Raw genomic sequence first — 21723 nt, forward strand, 5'->3', positions numbered from 1 at the left:
GTGAAGGGGTTAAGAAGTACAAATGGTAGGTACAGAATATCATGGGAGTGTAAAGTATAGCACACAGAACACAGTAGCCAAAGAACATATATGCATGACCTATGACATGTACAACAATGTGGGGGTTGCCTGAGGGAGTCAGGGGGACAGTTTGGTGGAGGGGGCAAAGTGGGAAAAAATGGGACAATTGTAATAGCATAATCAATGAAATATCATTTAGAAAAATAAAAAGTATGGATTAGAGGAAAGTCAGACACAAGTATGACTAGAGTGAAAAAGGCAGCTGAGAAACAGAGCCTAATAAAAATCTAGTTTATGATAAAAATAGCATTTCAAATTAACAGGAAAAAGAATTATTCTTAAATAAGTCATATTGGATCACCTGAATACACATTTAGAGGAAAAATTAAAATAAAGCTGATTTACAGCCTCACCCCTTTGTTCAAAATCATTTCCAGATGTAGCAAATATTTTAAAATTCTGAAAGTATAAATGAATTTATGTATAACATATTCATGTATGATAATTAAAGTAAAAATTATCTTTTTAATTCCGGAAGCCATAAAAGTAACTGTTTAAAATTTTAAGTACAAATTAATTTTTCTGTGTAATTCAAATATAAAACATAAAAGTAAACAAAATATAGGGAAAAATATTTGCAACATGATAAACATTGTTTAACAAAAATTTAAAATTGTTGACAAAAAGTTAATTTGCTTAATTTACTATGGGATTATTAACAGGAAAAATGGAGAGAGGATATAAAAAAGCAATGTAAAAATACAATGGACTAATAAATATAATATTTAGAAATTGCTCAACCTTACTCATAATTAATTAAATACAAATCAAAATAACAAGATATTTTCATCTATCACACTGACAAAAGTGAAAATTTTTGATAGGGTGTTTTGATCAGAGCAGGGAAGAATGGGGACATAAGTTCTCAGCATACACTGTTAGTGAAAGTATAAACTAATATGAATTTCTTGAAGAGATATATGACAATAGTTCTCAAATATTAAATTATATATACTATTTAACCCTTTGATATTTCCAATTAAAGGCAGTACTGATTAAATTTTAAAATGAACATTCCTTTTGACCCAGAAATTCTACCTCCATGAGTTTATCCTAAAGATACACTCATAAAATTACATTAAGACATATGAACAAGGATATTCATTACAGCATAGCAACATGAAAAACAAACAAAAATACTGAAAACAACAATCATATCCATCAATATAGAATGGGCTAAATAAATTATGCTACAGACATCATGCAGTTGAAAAGAATGAAGTAGGCCTACATGAATTGCTATAAATCTGTCTTACCTAAATGTAACTGTCCTATGTGGGAGAGAAGTAAAGATACAAGATGCAGGTCAATATATATATAACATTAGATTGTGCCTTTTTATTCTTGACATAAGTTGGGGTTCTGTACATTAGCAAGAAGAGCAGAATGTATGGATATTATATAGGCAATCAGCAGAGCCTATCACAGATTATTTGATTATTAAAATTAGGATTCCTGAAAAATCCACACAAAACCAATGGTAAGGGGAAGAAAACCAGGGTTCAAATCAATGATTTGGAACATAAGGGAGAAAAAAAGAGTCAACCAGTACAGAACAAAGAAACAAGAATTGAAAAAAATGAAGAGAGGCTGGGAAATCTCTGGGACAACTTTAAATGTGCCAACATCTGAATTATGGGGGTGCCAGAAGAAGAAAAGGAAGAGCAAGAAATTGAAAACTTATGTGAAAAAATAATGGAGGAAAACTTCCCAAATTTGGTGAAGGAAATAGACATATAAGTCCAGGAAGCACAGAGAGTCCTGGGAGAGCTGAACCCAGAGGGGACCACACGAAGACATATCATGATTAAAATGCCAACGATGAAAGATAAGGAGAGAATCCTAAAAGCAGTAATAGAGAAGCAGAGAGCTGCATACAAAGAGGTGCCTATAAAACTATCAGCTGATTTCTCAGAAGAAACTTTGCAGGCAGGAAAGGACTGGCAACAAGTATTCAATGCGATGAAAAGCAAGGACCAATAACCAAGATCACTCTATCCAGCAAAGCTATCATTTAGAATGGAAGGGCAGATGAAGTGTTTCCCAGACAAGGTAAAGCTAAAAGAGTTCATCACCAAGCCATTATTATATGAAATGTCAAAGGGACTTACTTAAGAAAAAGAAGATCAAAACTATGAACACTAAAATAGCAACAAACTCACAACTATAAACAACTGAATCTACAAAATAAAAACAAAATCCAACTAAGCAAATTAGAATAGGAACAGAATCATAGGTATGGGGGTCATTTGGAGGGTTATCAGCTGGGAGAGGGAAGAGGGAGAAATGGGGAAATGGTGCAGAGATTAAGAAGCATAATTGGTTGGTACAAAATAGACAGGGGGAAGTTAAGGATAATATAGGAAAGGGTGAAGCCAAAGAACTTTTATGTATGACCCATGGACATGAACTAAGAGGGGTGGGACTGCTGGAGGGAAGGGGTGTACTGGGGAGAGGGGAGCAAAGGGGAAAAAAAATATTTGAACTAGTACAATAGCATAATCAATAAAGTATACTTTTTTAAAAATTAGGATTCCTTTGTTGTTCCATACTGGGTATAGAGGAACTACTGAGTCTAATTAATTCTGCAAATTCCTATGACCTATGAGCTCCAGCTTGGGGCTCAGACAGATTCTGGTAGCTCTTTCAGAGATAAACCACAGAAAAGTTGGTTTTATTTCTTACTCTCCCTCATTTCCATCCATAAACACGGGCACTAGAAAGAAAACACCATGAGGTCAGGGCCTTTATTTGGTTCACTAGTAACTATCCCCAGCACTAAGGATATTGTCTAGAATAAAAGCCATCTAGACTGAGTAATTCCAAAGCCAACGCTAGAGTAGACCCAATGCAGCCCTTTCAGCAATCCTGCATCTCAGTCATTCTGTGGGTTCTCAGTGAGCTAGTTCAGGGTCACTTTACATTGATACCACCTCCAGAAGCCTCACCAACTGAGACCTGGTCATTAATTTATTATCTTGTTAATTGTATTCTCTACCCCATAATGCAGAGAGAATAGAGGAGTTAAGTATATAGTGTAATTTAAGTAATGCTACTCGAAGTACAGGTCTGCAGTGAGTTAAGGAGCTTATACCAGAATGTAAATCAATAACTGTTTCATTTATCTAGAAAACCTTGCTACAATGTCTTATGACATAGATGACTTACATTCTGGTACAAACTCCCTGTGTCCTTTTATGAACCAGTAACAGATTGAGAATTGTTGATGACATTTTGAATAATGCTAATGTAAAGTAGGACCTAAAGTGCTCAAGTTCCACTAATAGAGGATCTTTTTTTGTCCTAAACATTGCCTTCTCCAACAGCTCTATTTCCCCATTGATGGGGAGATCTGAAGCATCACAAGCATACAGGAAAAAGAGGTGGGGGAGTAAAGGTGCCAAATAAATTTAACCTAAGTTTACAATTTTGCACATAGGAACTTAAAGTCACTTCTCAGACTCTGGAAGTTAGTGATTAAATTGATCGCAGATTACTGGCTGTGTCCCAGGCAGCAATACATAATTAAAAATAACAATTAAGCACACAAAAATCAGGTGCAACAGCAAATAGTACTATTCACTTTCAAAAATTCTGTATTCTCAATTATCTGTCACTTTCCATGAGATTTGCAACTTGGCTAAACTCAGGAGTTTCACTTCCACAGTACCATGTCACTTAAAATGCAGTATCCAAACAAAAGTCAGATAATCATGCTTTTTTCAGTCTCTAGACTAACATTCCCTTGAGCCAATAATCCATAAATAAACACTATTTTTAAGTCTTCATTACAAAGCACACAGTTTCTTTTCAGGCAAGATTGGGCTGCCAACTTCTCTTCTTAAATGTTAATCCCTTCTTTTCCAAAGAAAAAATAGAAAGTCATAGTAAACAAAAAAGAGAACTTCCATCCTTTCATAGCTATGGTCTTCCTCTAAGTATCACTAAAAAGTAAAACTCCACAATTTAAAAAAATTAATACAGGCAGGATACATTATTTAAGAATACACAAACCTATACCTCAACTCACCTCCCACCAAATAATATCTCTACTCTCTCTACTTTGATTTTTGTAAACTAGCCACCACCCTCAAAAATCAGTTTTATTGATTATTGTTCATCAATTCTTTAGCTTCTTTTCTTCCATATATTCTATTTCTACAATCTTAGCTCCCAAATTCAACAACAAAATTAAACTTCATATCTTCCATGACTCCCATGCTAGCCATGCTCTTGTGTGTGACCGCTATCCTTCCTTTCCACTGTGCTACCTATAGATTTTCTCCAAATACTTCTAATTTCCCCAAATTTGTATCATAAAGTATTTCTCCTTCCTTTTTCTGCCATTTCTTTGTCACATCATAAAATTCATATAAATCATAACAATGTATAGATAGTGCTCTAACAAAAGTTGTTTATAAATTCTATTGTTCTAAAGTCCATAGTAAAATAAATAGTCAGTAGAACTAACTCTTGATTTCAGAGAGAGGTGAAGGATTTTGACTCTGAGATGTAACCATATCAATATCTGTGTAAGCTGATAAGCTGAGATTTTGTAAATAGAGAGGATTCTGTCCTCCCAAACACTTAGTGTGTTGCTATCTATGTGCTTGTGACTGATAATAATGTTTTACATATCAGAGACACTCAATAAATAATTTCATTTGGTAGACGAGGAATTTTACGATGCTTTAAAAACAGTTCTTATAAGTTTTAACCTTTGTCTTCAACTCTAATGTTCTCTAATTCAGGTCCATGCTTAAGAATAGAGCTTAAAGAAATGATTTTTGACATAAATACACACGCACTATGATGTTTACCATAGTACTTAAATGTTCAACAATGATTAATAAGATTATATCCATTTACTTTTAAGAATGTTATACAGCAATTTAAAATAACATCTTGCCATGACTGGAGTGGTTCAGTGGGTTGAGTCCTGGCCTGTGAACTAAAGGATCACTGGTTCGATTCCCAGTCAGGGCACATGCCTGGGATACGAGTCTGGTCCCCAGTTGGGGGCACACAAGAGGCAAAAACACATTAATGTTTCTCTCTCTCTCTTTCTCCCTCCCTTCCCCTCTCTCTAAAAAAAGAAAATAAATAAAGTCTTAAGTAAAATAAAATAACATCTATGTAGAATAGATATTATTTGGGAAATGTTTTGGTATAAGGCTAAATGAAAAAGCATGGTTCCAGACTTCCAGCCAAGATGGAGGCTTAGACGGACATGCTAGGTCTCCCTCTACAACTAGAGAGGAATACAACTACTTCAAAACAAAGGATAACTAGAAATTCCAGAAAATAAAACTACACGGAAGCCCAACATATGAAGTTATAAACCAGCGGTGCCATTTGGGCAGGTAAGAGTTAAAGAGGGCAGTGCTGTTTGCGGTCGCACCTGAGACAGCAGCGGGACAGCGAAAAATCCCGGCGGCAGTCAAGCCCCTGGCAGTGCGCGACACCAGCAATGGGGAAAGCAGCCACCGCATCGCCTTCACAGTGAGGCCCAGGGGGGCGGGAGGACGGATCCCGGTCTCCTAGCTGAATAACTGTGTGAATCCATCTTGGACCCCCGCCCCCAAAGAAAGCACCACAGGGCTGCGAAATAGGTCGCAGACAGGCGCCGGTCGCTGATTTGTGACGCGTACGCAGGCACTGCCCCCTGCCCCTTATAGCCAGCCCAAGAAAACAAAACGCATGTGTCAAAATGAGGCAGACAACTATAGAAATCCCGGTGACACAACTCACCAGGCAACAGATAGAGAACCTGACAGATGAACAGATAAGAAACCTGTCAGAGGCTCAGTTCAGGGCCATTGTTAGCAGGTGGCTTACAGAATTCACAAAAGAGCAGGAAAAAGATAAGAAAGAAGCGAAAAACATTCATAACGAAAGGAACAAAACCACATATGAGACAGATGGAGAGGAAAAAAAATCCAGAGTTCATTTCAACAAACTGGAATATGGAGAAGGAACAAGCAGTCAACCAATGCAGTGAGAGGAAATGGGAAGCAACAATGAGAGGATCAGAAACCTCTGGGACAGCTATAAAAGGCCCAACATAAGAATCATTGGTTTGCCAGAGAGTGAGGAAGATGAACTAGAACTTGAAAAATTGAGTGAAAATATAATAAAGGAGAACTTCCCAGACTTGGGGAAGGGAATAGACTTGCAGGTCCAGGAAGCAAGGAGAGTTCCCAAGAGACTGGACCCAGGGAGAACCACTCCAAGACACATTATAATCAAAATGTCAAAAATTAAAGATAAAGAGAGAATCTTAAAAGCAGCAAGAGAGAAGAAAAGAATTATGTACAAAGGGGTCCCAATTAGACTATCAGCTGACTTCTCAAGGGAGACCCTACAAGCAAGAAGGGACTGGCAAGAAATATTCAAAGTAATGAAAATCCAAAACCTACAACCACGAATACTCTATCCAGCGAAATTGTCATTCAGAATAGAAGGACAGAGAAAGTGTTTCCAGGACAAAATAAAACTGAAAGAGTTCATTAGATCCAAACCACTGTTATATGAGATGTTAAAGGGACTGGTTTAAAAAACAGAAGCTAGGGAGATGAAACAAAGGCAAACTAAACAGGCAACGAGAGTGGAAAAGGAACTGTGGGTACGGGAAGCATATTGGGGGGAGGTCAACAGGGAGGGGGAGTGGGGAGAGGGAGGGAGATGATATAGGAATTGGGGATCATGGTAGGAGGGAATGGAATAAACGGAGAGAGGTTGGGAGGAACTGTATGCACAACTAATGGACATAATCTAAAAGGGGGGGACAACTGGAGGGAGGGGGGCCACCGGGTGGAGGGGAGCAGAGGGAAGGGAAATTGGCACAAATGTAATATTTTAATCAATAAAACACATTAAAAAAAAAAGCATGGTTCCAAATTTTATCTATAAAACTATTGCGATTCATTTTAAAGCCATGCAGAGAAAAAAAGATTAGAAGAAAATACATCAATAAGGTTACAGATAATTTTTTCTATGCTTTCAAAATTTGTACAATGAATATTATACATACCACTATTACAAAGAAACAAAAGTAAGTTATACTATAAAAATTCCATTACTTTACTCAATTAAGAAGGAAGACAGACTATGTATAGGAAGTAACAAATGGAAATAGCCATGTTTTTACTCTCTGTGTTTTGGGTTTCTCCATTTAACAAATTTACGCTATTCTACTATGAGTTAGTTTTTTTATAGTGGGTAATGAAACTTTAATAGCAAATCTAATTATGCCATTCAAATTTGACTGCTGATAATCCATATCTCCAAATCACAATTATTTTCAATATATTGACATTGCAGTCTGCCTAAATAAGTTAGCCACGAAGAAACAAGATGGCGGAGGAGTAAGTGGAAGCTACACTAACTTCCTCCCAGAACTAGTCTGGATTTACAACGCAATTTTGGAGAAATCATCTGGAATAACCAACCAAACACCAGCTGGAGAGAAGTCTTATAACCACGGAGAGACAGAAAAGGCCACTACATCACAACGTGACCGGCAGACCATTCCCGGCCAAGTGGCATCAGCCTGAGGGGAAGCAAAGGCCCTGCCTACAGGAATTAAGCTGCCACACCCTCGGTCCTTAAGCCTGTAGGCTAATCACAGATTGAATAGATTATCAACTAAAGGAGACAGACAAAGGCAGTAGATCCCTGAAAGTCTCCAACAAGCTGCCTAGGCCCAGACTGGTACAGGATCTGACGCCACCAGGGGCAGATCCAGGAAGTGCAGATCATTCTAAGAAGCACCAACAAACAATAGGAGTCACAGAAATGGGGAGACAGAGAAACAACCCCCCATCGAAAGGAAAGGCAGAGTCCCCAGAAAGAGTGCTAAATGAAATAGAGGGGAGCCAACGATCAGATATGGAATTGAAAGCATGTATTATGGAGAAGCTCAATGAGCTCAGCGGAAACTACAAAGAACTCCAGAAAAACTACAGTGAACTCCAGAAGAAGTATAAGGAACTTACTGAGAATTATACCTGCATCAAAAAGGACATGGAAGCTATCAATAAGAGCCAGGAGGAAATGAAGAATACGATCTCTGAATTGAAGAACACAGTAGAAGGAATTAATAACAGGCTAGAGGAAGCAGAAAATCGGATCAGTGAGCTGGAGGACAACGTAGACAAAAACTCACAGACAGTGCAACAAAATGAAAAAAGGCTGAACAAGACTGAAGAGGCTCTAGGACAGCTGCAGGACAACATGAAACGTAATAATATCCATATCATAGGAATTCCAGAAGGAGAAGAAGAAGAGCAAGGGATAGAAAACCTCTTTGAAAAACTAATGACAGAAAACTTCCCTAACATGAAGAGAGAAAGAATCATGCAAGTCCAGGAAGCACAGAGGATCCCAATGAAGATGAACCCCAACAGGCCCACTTCAAGACACATCATAATAAAAATGCCAACATTCAAAGACAAAGAGAGAATCCTAAAAGCAGCAAGAGAGAAACAACTAATAACATACAAGGGAGCTCCAATAAGGCTATCATCAGATTTCTCAGCAGAAACACTACAAGCCAGAAGGGAATGGCAAAATATATTCCAAGTAATGAAAAACAAAGGCCTACAACCAAGAATACTCTACCCAGCAAGGCTCTCATTCAAAATGGAAGGTGAAATAAGGAGTTTCCAAGACAAAAGAAGGTTAAAAGAATACATCTTCACCAAACCAGTATTGCAAGAGATGCTAAAGGGTCTGCTTTAAGAAGATGAAGAAACAGAGAGAGACAGAGAGGAACACGAGTACAAAGGGGGAAAATGACAATGAATAGGTACTGAAAGAAAGGAGGAACTTCTACCATTTGCAACAACATGATTGGAACTAGAGAGAATTATGCTTAGCAAAATAAGCCAGGCAACAAAAGAAAATTACCTTATGCTATCACCTGTTAAAGGAAACTAATGAACAACACAAACAAATGAGCAAAATTGAACCAGAGGTATGTAAACGAGGAATAAACTAACAGTAACAAAGGGGGAGGTGGGAGGGAGAGAAGTGGTAAGAAGGGGAAGGGTCTAGTCAAAGAACATGTATAAATGATCCATGGACATGGACAACTGGGTGGGGACTGAATGTGGGAGAAGGGAGGGACAGGGTGCAGAGAAGCAAGAGGGGGAAAAAAGTGAGACAACTGTAATGGAAAAACAAACAAACAGAAAAATTTTTAGTGGGGGGAAAAATAAAAATATAAAGAATAGAAATGCAAGTTCAGTGAATATTAGAAGGACAAGGATTTTCCTTCACACTGTATATATTTTCTCCCTATCTGATCCCTCCAGAATTTGGCATTCTAAAGAAGTAAGTAATGACCTAAGTTTCTTTGCATAAAACTAATAAGACCAGTTGTTAATAACGATTTATTTGACTAAGACTTTGACTGGAATGTCATGCCTAAAGGAGACATGCTTGGGCTTTGGTTGTTACCAAAAAGCCCTGAGCAACTGGGACTGACTTTCAAAGGTAATACAAGTCCACGAGATAAAAGGCCTGGTACCTTAGATGGATGAGCGGTCCATAGCAATCTTTCCAGGGAAGGAACGAGGGTTGTTTTCCTGAAAGATGGCTAGAAGGGACCTTAAGGCACAATGGAAAACCAGGAGGACCTGGAAAAGACAGGTGTTTACAGGCAAGGCTGAATGCCAGGTATGTGGCTCAGCTTCTGTGCCCTGAAGGGCAGACTGAAGGTCACCCTAAATGTTCCTTGCGTAAGTTCCAGCAAAACAGAACTAAAGATCAAAAGTGATCATTTGCTGCTCTTGTTGTGTTTATGCAAATGAACAGGATATATTAAAAATGAACTTAATGCAGTCCCTTTAATGACAAGGAGGGTAATCTTAGGGGGAAAAATCAAGATTCAAGGAAGATCACAATGCCCAGTGGTAGACTATAAAGTAGTGCAGCTAACCGTCTTTAAAGTTTCTTTTCATTTAAAATTTGTTTTCATTTGAAAGTTAAACTATGTCTGTGGCATTATCAAAGATGTTGAAATTACAGGCAAGAAGAATGTCAAATGCCTTGCAACTGGATGTCTTCCCGATAAGACAGTCCTACAGATCTATAAACTTGTGTGTGGGTTATGTTACATAAATTAACATGTGTTTTCTGTTTTCAAAGGGCATAAGCCTATAATCTCATTACCTGAGTGATTGTCTGTATGTATAGGCCTCACTTAATCCTGTCTGCATTGCTGCCTCCTGAGACTCAATGGTTTGGCTGAACTAAGTGGCTGGGTTGGTGAAGAACGGGGTGGCCTGTGGGCTTCACTTTAAAACTGGTTTCTCTTTTCTATCCTAATGGCTTGGACAGAAAGAGCCCAGAGGCCTGAGAGGGGGGAAACCTAAAATATTTCCCTCAGTCCAAACTAAGTATAATGGGCAAAAGGGTCTTGGACAGGTGAGATGTACCTGGTATACCTTCCTCTAAAGAAGCCCTTCTTTTCCCTAATGTTGGACATTGAAAAATTAATACCTGTCTTTTGTCATCTAGTGGTTACGGATTGAATGATGTCCTTTAACCCTGTTGCCCCCAGAATACAACAAGGATGCCAGCCTGTTAAACCAAGCATGCCGTTGTCCAGAGACAGCCAACCAACCTGGAGTCTGCACGATCCTTCCTCTTGTGGGAAGGCCACCCTCCCCTCCACACCCCCACTCTTATTAGGGATTTCTTGACCCAAGGGTAGGTAGGACGACAACCATGTCCAGCTTGAAGCAGCTAGAGGAGCTCGAGACCTTCGTCCATTGTCCTTTACAAGATTGTAAAGGGTCTTAAGTCTGAGAGGGAGGGATTGTTATTTTTTATTGTTAAAATATTTAACTAATTAATTAATTATTTTTTTAAAAAAAGAAGAAGAATATATGAAAGGGTGAGCCATGGGCATGGACTTGGGGAGGGGATTGTCGGGGAAGGGGTGTACTGGGCGGAGGGGAGCAAAGGGGAAAAAATTGGAACTATTGTAACAATATAATCAATAAAATATACTTTAAAAAAAAATAAGTTAGCCACAACCCAGAACCAAGGCTAATTTGAAATACTATTTTCCCACTTGTGGGTTTTAAGAATCATTGACTGGGTCTCACATATCCAGAGATGTTGCAACAGTCTTTCCTAGTGGTGTGTATCAGTCACTCAAAACCTCTGCAATCAACAAACTTCCTGATGCCTAACCTAAATTTCTTCTTACTTCCATATGAACTCCTTCCTTCCAGTTCTGTTCTCTGTGTAACTGAGAGCAACTTCTCAGTCACTCTGACCTCACAAGATAGTGACCCTCTCTTCACATTATTGATTATATATCACAGCCCATATTTATTCCATAAACTGTGACTTTAATTTGATGATAAATTGTGGTAAAACAGTTCTGAGAGATTCCTCAGCCTCCTAATATTACTGCCTATTATAAAACAAATATATGAGATAAACATTAAATTGAAAAAATTAATGCTTTTGCCACTCTGTCTTTTGGAAAAGCTTCCAATTATTGTGAACAAGCTTTTCTGGTTGAAAGCAAAACCCCTTCAAACATTTTCTATCTTGCTTTCTTTTGCCCCAGCTCCATGCCAAAGCAGAAGCGTCCAGGCCATATCTTATCTTTTCATGCACAGTATCGCAATCAGCTTTTTATAGCCAGAAACTCTGAATGCAAAGCACGACTTTGGCTACTAGCTTCCCCTGGCACTAGTTTGAAAGTTATTTATAACTTTAAAATTAGCGTGAAAGTCTACATTTCTCATCATAACTACGCAAAACATTCCCACTTTATATAATATGTGTTCTTCAATTCAGAAAAAAATCTCACATTTTAAAACTATGATGTATAACCAACACAGAGCAATTTAACGCAGAAAAAAGAATGCATTGAAGTCCAGCTCTTCTCTTAACAAACTTGACACTTACCTTTCTCTTGCTTCCTAGAAAGTAAATGTGTTTAAAATTCGGCTCTTGTAGGAAATTATCCAAAAAGAGATTTTTGAGGGGATTGGGGGGAGACTTCGTAGTCACAGAGTCACAGAGCAACAAATTGAGAGGCAGTGACAGTGGCGCAGTCACTTTAGCTGAGCGTCATTCACCCAGAATAAGAAAGAAAGGGGAGGTCACAAGCCAGGGTGGGTGGTATCTAATCCTGAACCACTAGTCACTGACCTCACTGACAACTTGTTACTGAAAATACTTTGTTGAAAAAGACCAGACACATACTTTGCCTAGAGATTTACAAACATAGCTGTGAGGAAGCTTTGAATAAGTTAGATTTGCATTTCTCTAGTCCCTTTCTAAAGTAAGGACCCTTACATCTAATTAAAGATGAAGGCTCAAATTATTGAGAGTAAAAAATAATAAAGCAGAGATTACAGAAGTTCCAGAAATCTACCATCAAAAGATCAGTTATGTAAAATTTAGTGTCTTCAGTACCATGAAAATGTGTCACCTCTGATGTGTTTTTCCTCTGAAATACTATCAATCTTAAACCCTTGCACCAGTTATTACACTTTTTGCTTCTAGAATTTATGGGAAATCGTGTAATTATCAGTAAAGTATGCAAAGTGAAAATTTACCAAAAACTCCATAAGTGGAACCATTATTAAAGTTACCAAAAAACAACTTTCTCCAACAAGATTTCTTTCTTCTATGACTATTCTGTGTCATATTTCCTTTTCCTTTTTTTAATATCCTCTCCTTGAACATCTTAACATTCGCTGGGACAGTCTGGTATACCCTGCCTTACACTTTATGATTTCATCAATTCTTTGACACCCCTCTTGAACCTGTACTGAATATTTCCTTAAACATTATCACTTTTGTGACTCTCTTCCAATCGCATCTAAAACAATAGGTGGTAACTGCTCCTAAAAGGGAGCTATTCATTTTGGTTTTAGCATTTCTGTTCTTAAAAGGCTGAATTGAAAATAAAAAGAAGGCATTCAATGATTAGCTCCACGGGCAATTTTAGAACAAATATCAGGACACCCAGAGGAAACGGATGGTCTGGGGGCTGTCAGAATCAACTACGAAAGGCATTTCATTTTTTTATGATTTGTAGGAAAACTAGCAAAATTTTTGTATTTTTATGTAGGTTCCTTTAAAATGTGCATAATTGGCATTACAGTCATCTAAAGATTCTTAGTTGTTAACATACTGTCCTCCCAGATTTTTTTAAAGCAGGTTTTTCCGCTGGAGAATCTAGGAATAGCCTCTTTTCACAGTGAAAACAAAGAGTAAGTTTTATGTCTCTCAATCCATCTTTTCTTGAATAAAGAATTCACTTGACACTTGCAAAATAGAAGTTTTTGTTTTAGAGCTTTAATAATGAATGTTTTCCAAACCCAGACTGTTGAATTGGGCCCAAGATATCCAAGTTCTATTATGAGTCAGCCTACCACCACTGTAAAATCAGTATCTTTCTTTTCCATCTGTAAAATGGAAGTGAAAACCCCTATTCTATCTCCTTTGCAGGATATGTGAATTAAATGGACAGAATCTGAAGTGCTTCAAATTACACTGAACTCCTAAGAGATGCATATAGATGCAAGTACTTGATGTTATCAAAACAACTAAATATTATAACTATCTGAAATATAATTGTAAAGAGCTCTATGGAGTTGGGTTTTGTTTTGTTTTTTATTATTATTCCTTTATAAAAATTCCTACAGCCTCAGAGATATTTTTATCTGAAGTATTTCCCACTTTAGCCACAAGAGGTCCTCCTCCTAGCAATTCAAATCACGTCCGATTTGATGAGTCAAGATCCCATGCATGGTCTTCTGTATTTATATCGTTTGGCTGACAGAAAGCACAGATCACCTATGTCTAGCTTCCATAGCTAACTATAGGGTAGCAAACAAAACCAGGAAAAAAATCTGGCTTTCTCTGAGTGATCAATGAAGCATGCTGAACACTAAATAGTTTCTGTAAACTACACAGCCATTGCATTTTGCACTCTGGCCCCCTTCCAAATTTTAATTTCTTCTTGTCACCGTGCCCAGTCTTGTTCAGTATTGATTCTCCTTCCCTCTTTACTTGTTTCTTTTCTTTAAACTTTCCAAACTTTAAAATTTTGGCTCATATTCCTCTTGCAAGCAAAGGTTAGGAACAGAAGAGCTGAGGGAAAAAGAGAAAAGAGAGAATAAATCAGGGCTGTTGGAGCAATTCTTCCAAGGTAATGAAAAGCGTGTCTTTGGCTCTAGGTATCAGGGCTGGCCCTAGACAGTCACTCATCCACATGTACTAAGAAGCCCCTTGATGCAGAGGCTGTGTTAGGAGCCAGCTAGGAGATGAGAGACGCAGAAGGGAGGGCACCGCAAAGAAAATAGTTCTACACCTATCAGCATCCCTTCTTGGAAAGTAAGCCTTCCAAGGTATAATTAGTTCTTTAATCAGAATGAAAAACAGTTTCTTCTTTTCACTAAAATACAGTAAAGAATGTAGCTTTTGTGTGAATCCTAAGTCCGTTTTGTTCTATAAATGATACCTCAAAAGACTGGCAATGTCAGGTTGCAGCTTTAAAAAATATGTAATTTTCTGGACAGCTATAATACCTATTTAAGATAAGATTTAAAGCTAAGGATAATTTCTGTTTGTGATAATTAAAATTATTTTACTCCAAAAATATGTGATAAATAGTTCTAGCACTTTGGTGGGTGTTTAAGGTGAAATGTAAATGAATCTGTTTCAAAGATTTTATGTACTGTAGCAAAAAGATGCTTCCTATTCTCCCTTCCTACCCACCCTTAGCTAATAGCTACAAAGCAACTCCCCTTAGTCACTGAGAAAAACAGAAGCCATCTGGTGAGATGCCCCATGTCCTCTCATCATCAAAAAGCTACAAAAGCACCAGCACCAAGCCCCATCCTGTGTGCCTTCCCTCCTATTACAATGCAAGCATACCTTGCTCCTCCTAAAGGCTAATCTCTCCTCTTCTGCTCTGGATGTCTTCTTCTCCCACCTTCTCAAGGACTCTGTTCCTTCATTATTACCTCATATACTGCATTATCACCCCTTCTCTAAAAATCAGCATAAAAACATGCCACACAACTTCTAACTTAAACATGTCAAACAAAAGCATTAGCTTCACCCTACAGCTCCCTCCAGATGCTCCTCCCAGCTGTCTGCTGCCTTCATAACAAGATTTCCCAAATGAGTTGCTTATCATCCCTGCTTTTTGACCTCTCATTCACTCCATAACCCTCTCCATGGAATTTCTGTCCCCTTCACCACCCTAAGAGCCAGTTTTAAGCCTACCAACAGCCTCCACGTGGCCAAATTCCTAATAGTCACCTTAAGGGATATCTCATCCAGTTCTATGGCTTTAAATGAGACTTGTAATCAGATGTGGAGTGGGACTTGTACTGTTGCTCAGAATTGGCAACCAGGGCTCAAAAAAAATAAAATGAAGTCATCTGTGTACCCTGCACACTAAGAAATTTCTAATATTTGAGGCCAGACACCTCACTTAGGGCTTACTAAGAAGTAAGGGAAAGATCTGCATGCTCTTCCTTTCCCATTTCCTCTGCTAGCCACAACATTAGTGAAAAAATTTGGAGACTTGAAAAATTAGGGGAACAAAGCCAACTAATTCTCTCCTCTCAAAAATATCAGAGAAGTAGTAAAACAGTCAATCTCATCCCTTCCGATTTCCAAGTCCATTGAGAGGACATTCAGTCAGTGCTAGAGGAAGGGGAAACACTGAAAAAACTTAAACTGGAATAAGATGGAAATTTTAAAGTGGACTAAGCAACCCTTGAAGCACTGAAACTGCCAGGTAAATTATGGAGCCTACCCAACGTGTCATTAAGTAATGAGTAAGGAGATACAACAGAGCAGATGAAATGCAGGGACTGAAGAGAGCAAATAGTTTACCCAATAAACTGATCACACATCCATATGCTAATGATTCCCAGATTTTTATCCCCAGCCCAGATCTCTCTCAGGATTTCCATAGATATATAGCCAACTGCCCACTCCACTTGGATAGTTAATACACATTTCAAATTTCTTATGTCCCCCAAAATGAGCTCTTGCTTTTGCCTCTTAAACCTATTTCTCTCTGTCATTCATATTCTAGTTAGTGGAACCATTGCCTAATGGCTTAAGCCAAACCTAGGAGCCATCCTTCATTATTCTTTTCCCTTACAATCATCAAGAATTTCTATTAACCCTATTTCCAAAAGTTATCTTTAATACATCCACATGTCTCTGCCTTCCTGTCCCAACTATTCTGCAGTATTTGCAATGCATTCTCTACAAAGGTCTTAGTGACCTTTCAGAACATAGCTTTGCTTGTGTTGTTCTGCTTAAAATTACCAATTGGCTTCCTATTACTCAGAGCAGAAAATCCAAATTCTTTATCAAATTTACAAGGCACGGCATGGTCTGGTTTCTGTCAACCTCTACAATTTTGACTCACAGCACTCTCCCCCTAGTTCACTGACTTCAACTACACTTTCTGTTCATAAAATACCCAAGCTTATTCCCTTAGGGCTATTACACTTGCTGTTCCCCTACTTGAAATTATTTTCTCCCAATATTTAAACATCTGGTTCACTCTTATTTTTGATATAGTCATCCACCTTCTCAGAGAGGTATTACATGATCACCTTACCTCAGTTGCCCCCAGACATTCATCACAATATTGCAGATTTATTTATTTGTTTACTTATTCTTTCTTCACCATTGCAATTAAAGCTAGGGGCAGTGGCAGTGTCCATAAGAGCATGGCATTTATAAATTAACTATAATAGAAGGTAAAGCTCAATAGCTACAGATTTCAAAGGAGGGAGAGAGAGCTCTAGAAGCAAGGAGTAATCCAGAAAGTTTACCTGGAGAGATTTATATTTGCCTTGATGCAGAAAGGAAAGATGTCGGCATCATAAGGGAATAATGTTCCATTAATTTTATTTTTCCAATATCTTTCAAATCCATTGCTTCTCCATCATTACAGCTACTATCCTGGTACAAATTATTTATGTCTTGTTGTCTTTTTATGTTATACGTACCACCTAATTTCTCCCTCCTCCTCTATTTTACTTCGTGCAAACCCAAATACAGCATTTAAATTCTAGTCAAGGTGTATTTACAGCTAAAATTAAAAATCTCAATTTCACTATTTCAGAACTACTGAAATTGATGCACTAACTTTATTGCCTGGGTGATAAAAATGGCTAAAATGAGTGTTTTCCTCATTAATTTTTCTCATTTAATGTTCTCATACTGCCATGCCTCAACTTTGACAGCCCATCTTGCCATTAGTCAATAACCTTAACAAGCACAGTAATTACAGTCAATCACATCTGCTTTAGCTCATTGATTACTTTGTCACTTCTTTTTCAACCTGTTAATGAAAATTCTCAGCACAGACCTTCAGGGTGACATTTCTTTTATTAATTAACCACCTTAAATATATTAAACCAGAGCATCTTGTATTGAAATTGACATTTACTGTCATTGAAACTGACTTTTTAGTTCAAATCATTAAATAAGAGATATATTACTTCTAAAGGATTAACATACTTAATTTTTACTTGATATGGTTTTTAAAATGTTAAACAAATTGTCTTCTCATTGTGATTCTGACTTCAAAAGCTAGTAGTAAATGATGTAAACAATGAGCAATGTACCATCTTGGACTAGAGGCACTCAACAAGAGGTGCAGTAGTATTGATATTATTTAAAAGATAGAATCATTTTAGGCCTCCTAAGAGTACCAAGTTAAATTTATCTTTGAAACAAATTGTGTCTTTGTTCTAAAAAAAAAATACAGTAGAGTTTCTAGTTGTACAGATGTAAAACAAGTCTCACATAAAATATGATACAGGAAATGACTTGTAGTTTCACAGAGAAACTCAGTGAGGTATGTCTGTGTAGATTTTTAATGCTTGTTAAAGAGAACCATCTTTCTCCAGCATAAATTTACATAGTTCTCAGGAAACATCAGCAAGATGAAAAGGGAACCAACCATATGGGAAAATATATTTGCCAATGATACCTCAGACAAGGGATTGATCTCCAAAATATATAAAGAACTTATATGACTCAACACCAAGAAGACAGACAACCCAATTTAAAAATGGGCAAAAGACCTAAAAAAACACTTTTCCAAAGAGGACATACAGAGGGTTCATAGACATATAAAAGAATGCTCAATATCACTAGCCATCAAAGACATGCAAATAAAAACCACAATGAGATACCACTTCACGCCAGTCAGAATGACCATCATCAACAAATCAACAAACAACTTGTGCTGGCGAGGATGCAGAGAGAAGGGAATTCTGGTGCACTGCTGGTGGGAATGCAGACTGATGCAGCCACTATGGAAAACAGTATGGAATTACCTCAAAAAACTGAAAATGGAACTGCCTTTTGAACCAGCAATTCCATTGCTGGGATTATATCTGAAGAATTCTGAAACACCAATTCAAAAGAACCTATGCACTCCAATGTTCATAGCAGCACTATTTACAATAGCCAAGTGCTGGAAACAGCCTGAGTGCCCATCTGTAGATGAGTGGATCAAAAAGCTGTGGTACATTTACACAACAGAGTACTATGTAGCAGAAAGAAAGAAGGAACTTCTACCATTTGCAACAACATGGATGGAACTAGAGAGAATTATGCTCAGTGAAATAAGCCAGGCAATGAAAGGAAAATACCTTATGCTATCACCTAATACAGGAGACTAGTGAACAACACAAACAAATGAGGAAAATTGAACCAGAGGTATGTAAACAAGGAGTAGACTAACAATGACAAGGGGGGAGGCGGGCGGGAGAGAAGGGGGTAAGAAGGGGAAGGGTCTAGTCAAAGAACATGTATAAATAACCCATGGACATGGACAACTGGGTGGGGACTGACTATGGGAGAAGGGGTGGGCAGGGTGCAGGGAAGCAATAGAGAAAAAAGTGGGACAACTGTAATAGGAAAGCAAACAAACAAAAATTTTTAATGGGGGAAAAAAAAGAAAATATAAAGAATGGAAATGCAATTTTAGTGAATATTAGAAGGACAAGGATTTTCCTTCACACTGTATATTTTTCTCCCTACCTGATCCCTCCAGAATTTGGCATTCTGAAGAAGTAATGACCTAAGATTCTTTACATAAAACTAATAAGACCAGTTGTTAATAGAGGGTTTGTTGACCAAGACTTTGACTGGAATGTCATGCCTGCATTCTGGTTGTTACCAAAAAGCCCTGAGGAACCAGGGTTGACATTTGAAGGTAATAAAAGCCCACGAGATAAAAGGCCTGGTACCTTGGTTGGTTGTGTGGTCCATGACAATCTTTCCAGAGAAGGAACAAAGGTTGCTTTCCTGTAAGATGGCTAGAAGGGACCTTAAGGCACGATGGAAAACCTGAAGGACTTGGAAATGACAGGTGTTTACAGGCAAGACTGAATGGCAGGTATGTGACTCAGCTTCTGTGCCCTGAAGGGCAGACTGAAGGTCACCCTAAATGTTCCTTGTGTAAGTTCCAGCAAAGCAGACTTAAAGATCATAAGTGGTCATTTGCTGCTCTTGTTGTGTTTTTGCAAATGAACAGGATAAATTAAAAACGGACTTAATGCAGTCCCTTTAATGACCAGGAGAGTAATCTTATGGAGAAAAATTGTGATTCAAGAAAAATCATAATGCTCAGTGGTAGACTATAAAGTAGTGCAGCTAACCATCTTTAAGGTTTCTTTTCATTTAAAATATGTTTTCACTTGAAAGTTAAACTATGTCTGTGATGTCATCAAAGATGTTTAATTTACAGGCAAGAAGAATGTCATATGCCTTGCAACTGGATGTCTTTTCGATAAGACAGTCCTACAGATTTAGAGACTTGTACATGGGTTATGTTGCATAAATTAACATGTGTTTTCTGTTTTCAAAGGGCATAAGCCTATAATCTCATTACCTGAGTGATTGTCTGTACGTATAGGCCTCACTTAATCCTGTCTGCATTACTGCTTCCTGAGACTCAAAGGTTTGGCTGAACTAAGTGGCTGGGTTGGTGAATAATGGGGTGGTCTGTGGTCTTCACTTTAAAACTGGTTTCTCTTTTCTATCCTAATGGCTTGGACAGAAAGGACCCAGAGGTCTGAGAGAGGGGAAACCTAAAATATTCCCCTCAGCCCAAGCTAAGTATAATGGGCAAAAGGATTTTGGACAAGTGTGATGTGCCTTGCACAGCTTCCTCCAAAGAAGCCCTTTTTTTCCCTAATGTGGGACATTGAAAAATTAATCCCTGCCTTTTGTCACCTAGTGGTTATGGATTGAATGATGCCTTTTAACCCTCTTGCCAAATCTCTTGTCCCCAGAATACAACAAGGATGCCAGCCTATTAAACCAAGCATGCCATTGTTTGGGGACAGCCAACTGACCTGGAGTCTGCATGATCCTTTCCCATGTGGGAAGGCCACCCTCCCCTTTAAACCCCCACTCTTATTAGGGATTTCTGAACCCAAGGGTAGGAAGGATGACGACCACGCCCAGCTTGAAGCAGCTAGAGGAACACGAGACCTTCACCCATTGTCCTTTATAAGTTTATAAAGGGTCTTAAGTCTGGGGGGTGGGGTTGTTATTTTGTATTGTTATAAATAATTAATTTTTTTTAAAGAATAATATAGGAAAGGGTGAAGCCAGAGAAGTATGCACGACCCATGGGCATGGACTGAGGGCGGTGGGATTGCTGGAGGAGAGGGGTGCTGGACAGAGAGGAGTAAAGGGGAAAAAATTAGAACTATTGTAACAATATAATCAATAAAACATACTTTAAAAAATTAAAAAATAATGATAAAAAATTTTGCATAGTTCTTGAACCCATCAGAACTTATAAAACATTTATATAATAAATATTTTCCAATGTCCTTTTTTTTAACATTTTGAATTAAAATTTATAGTTACTAACCACATATTATCTATACTAAGGCTTTAAAAATATTTTTATGTATACGCAACGTTATTTATATATAAGTATGTGTATTTACATAAGTTATATATTTGCATTTCATTGTACACATGCTCAGGCACTCTTACACTTGAACACATAATAAAAGAGTCACTTTCCCTTATGGACAGAATCACTGTATATGTGACAGCTACAATTATAGATTGATAAGGATATATTGTATTGGCAATTCAAATACAACAAGCAGCATTGCAATAGTAATGTGATTTTTCTGAAATGGTGAACAACTCTTGATATAACACAGAACAAAATAAGAACAATCTTCCTTTGATAAAGCCAACTGGTTGCATTCCTGAAAAATTAACTGTATATGAAAATAGTACAATAAGTAATAATTCATGTTTATAAGTAAAACCAGCGTTAGCTTCTAGACTTAGAAAATTATAAGCAGGACCTACACAAATGTACAGTGGGATATTTGAAAGTTTCAAAGGATGTGGAACAATTTGTTTTAGAGGAGAGTGACACATTGCAAAACCTCTAAGCTCCTTTTATTAAATGTTAAATGTGTCCCACAACTACTGTTACAATAACTGTTTGCCCTCAGGACAGGCCAAAGGAAGGGGATGTGCTATAAAACATTGCATGTTTACAAGAGCCCCAAGGCTGAAATAAAAAAGATGGATAAACAATAAATATCTATGATAGGCAGGTGGGTAGAT

The 21723-nt window shown here is 37.7% G+C and overlaps 1 protein-coding gene across 1 annotated transcript in view; it reads right to left on the reverse strand.

Annotated features, from left to right (window-relative positions):
* CTNNA3 (catenin alpha 3) overlaps window positions 1–12177 on the reverse strand; it is a 1620658-nt gene extending 1608481 nt beyond the window's left edge. Inside the window, exon 1 of the mRNA XM_090278091.1 lies at window positions 12016–12177. The gene's annotated coding sequence lies outside the window, so the exon portion shown is untranslated. The remainder of the gene's footprint in view (window positions 1–12015) is intronic.
* Window positions 12178–21723: the final 9546 nt, after the last annotated feature.

This window comes from Furipterus horrens, unplaced genomic scaffold (genome assembly GCF_987537825.1).
Source record: "Furipterus horrens unplaced genomic scaffold, mFurHor1.1.pri manual_scaffold_5, whole genome shotgun sequence".
Lineage (NCBI taxonomy): Eukaryota > Metazoa > Chordata > Mammalia > Chiroptera > Furipteridae > Furipterus > Furipterus horrens.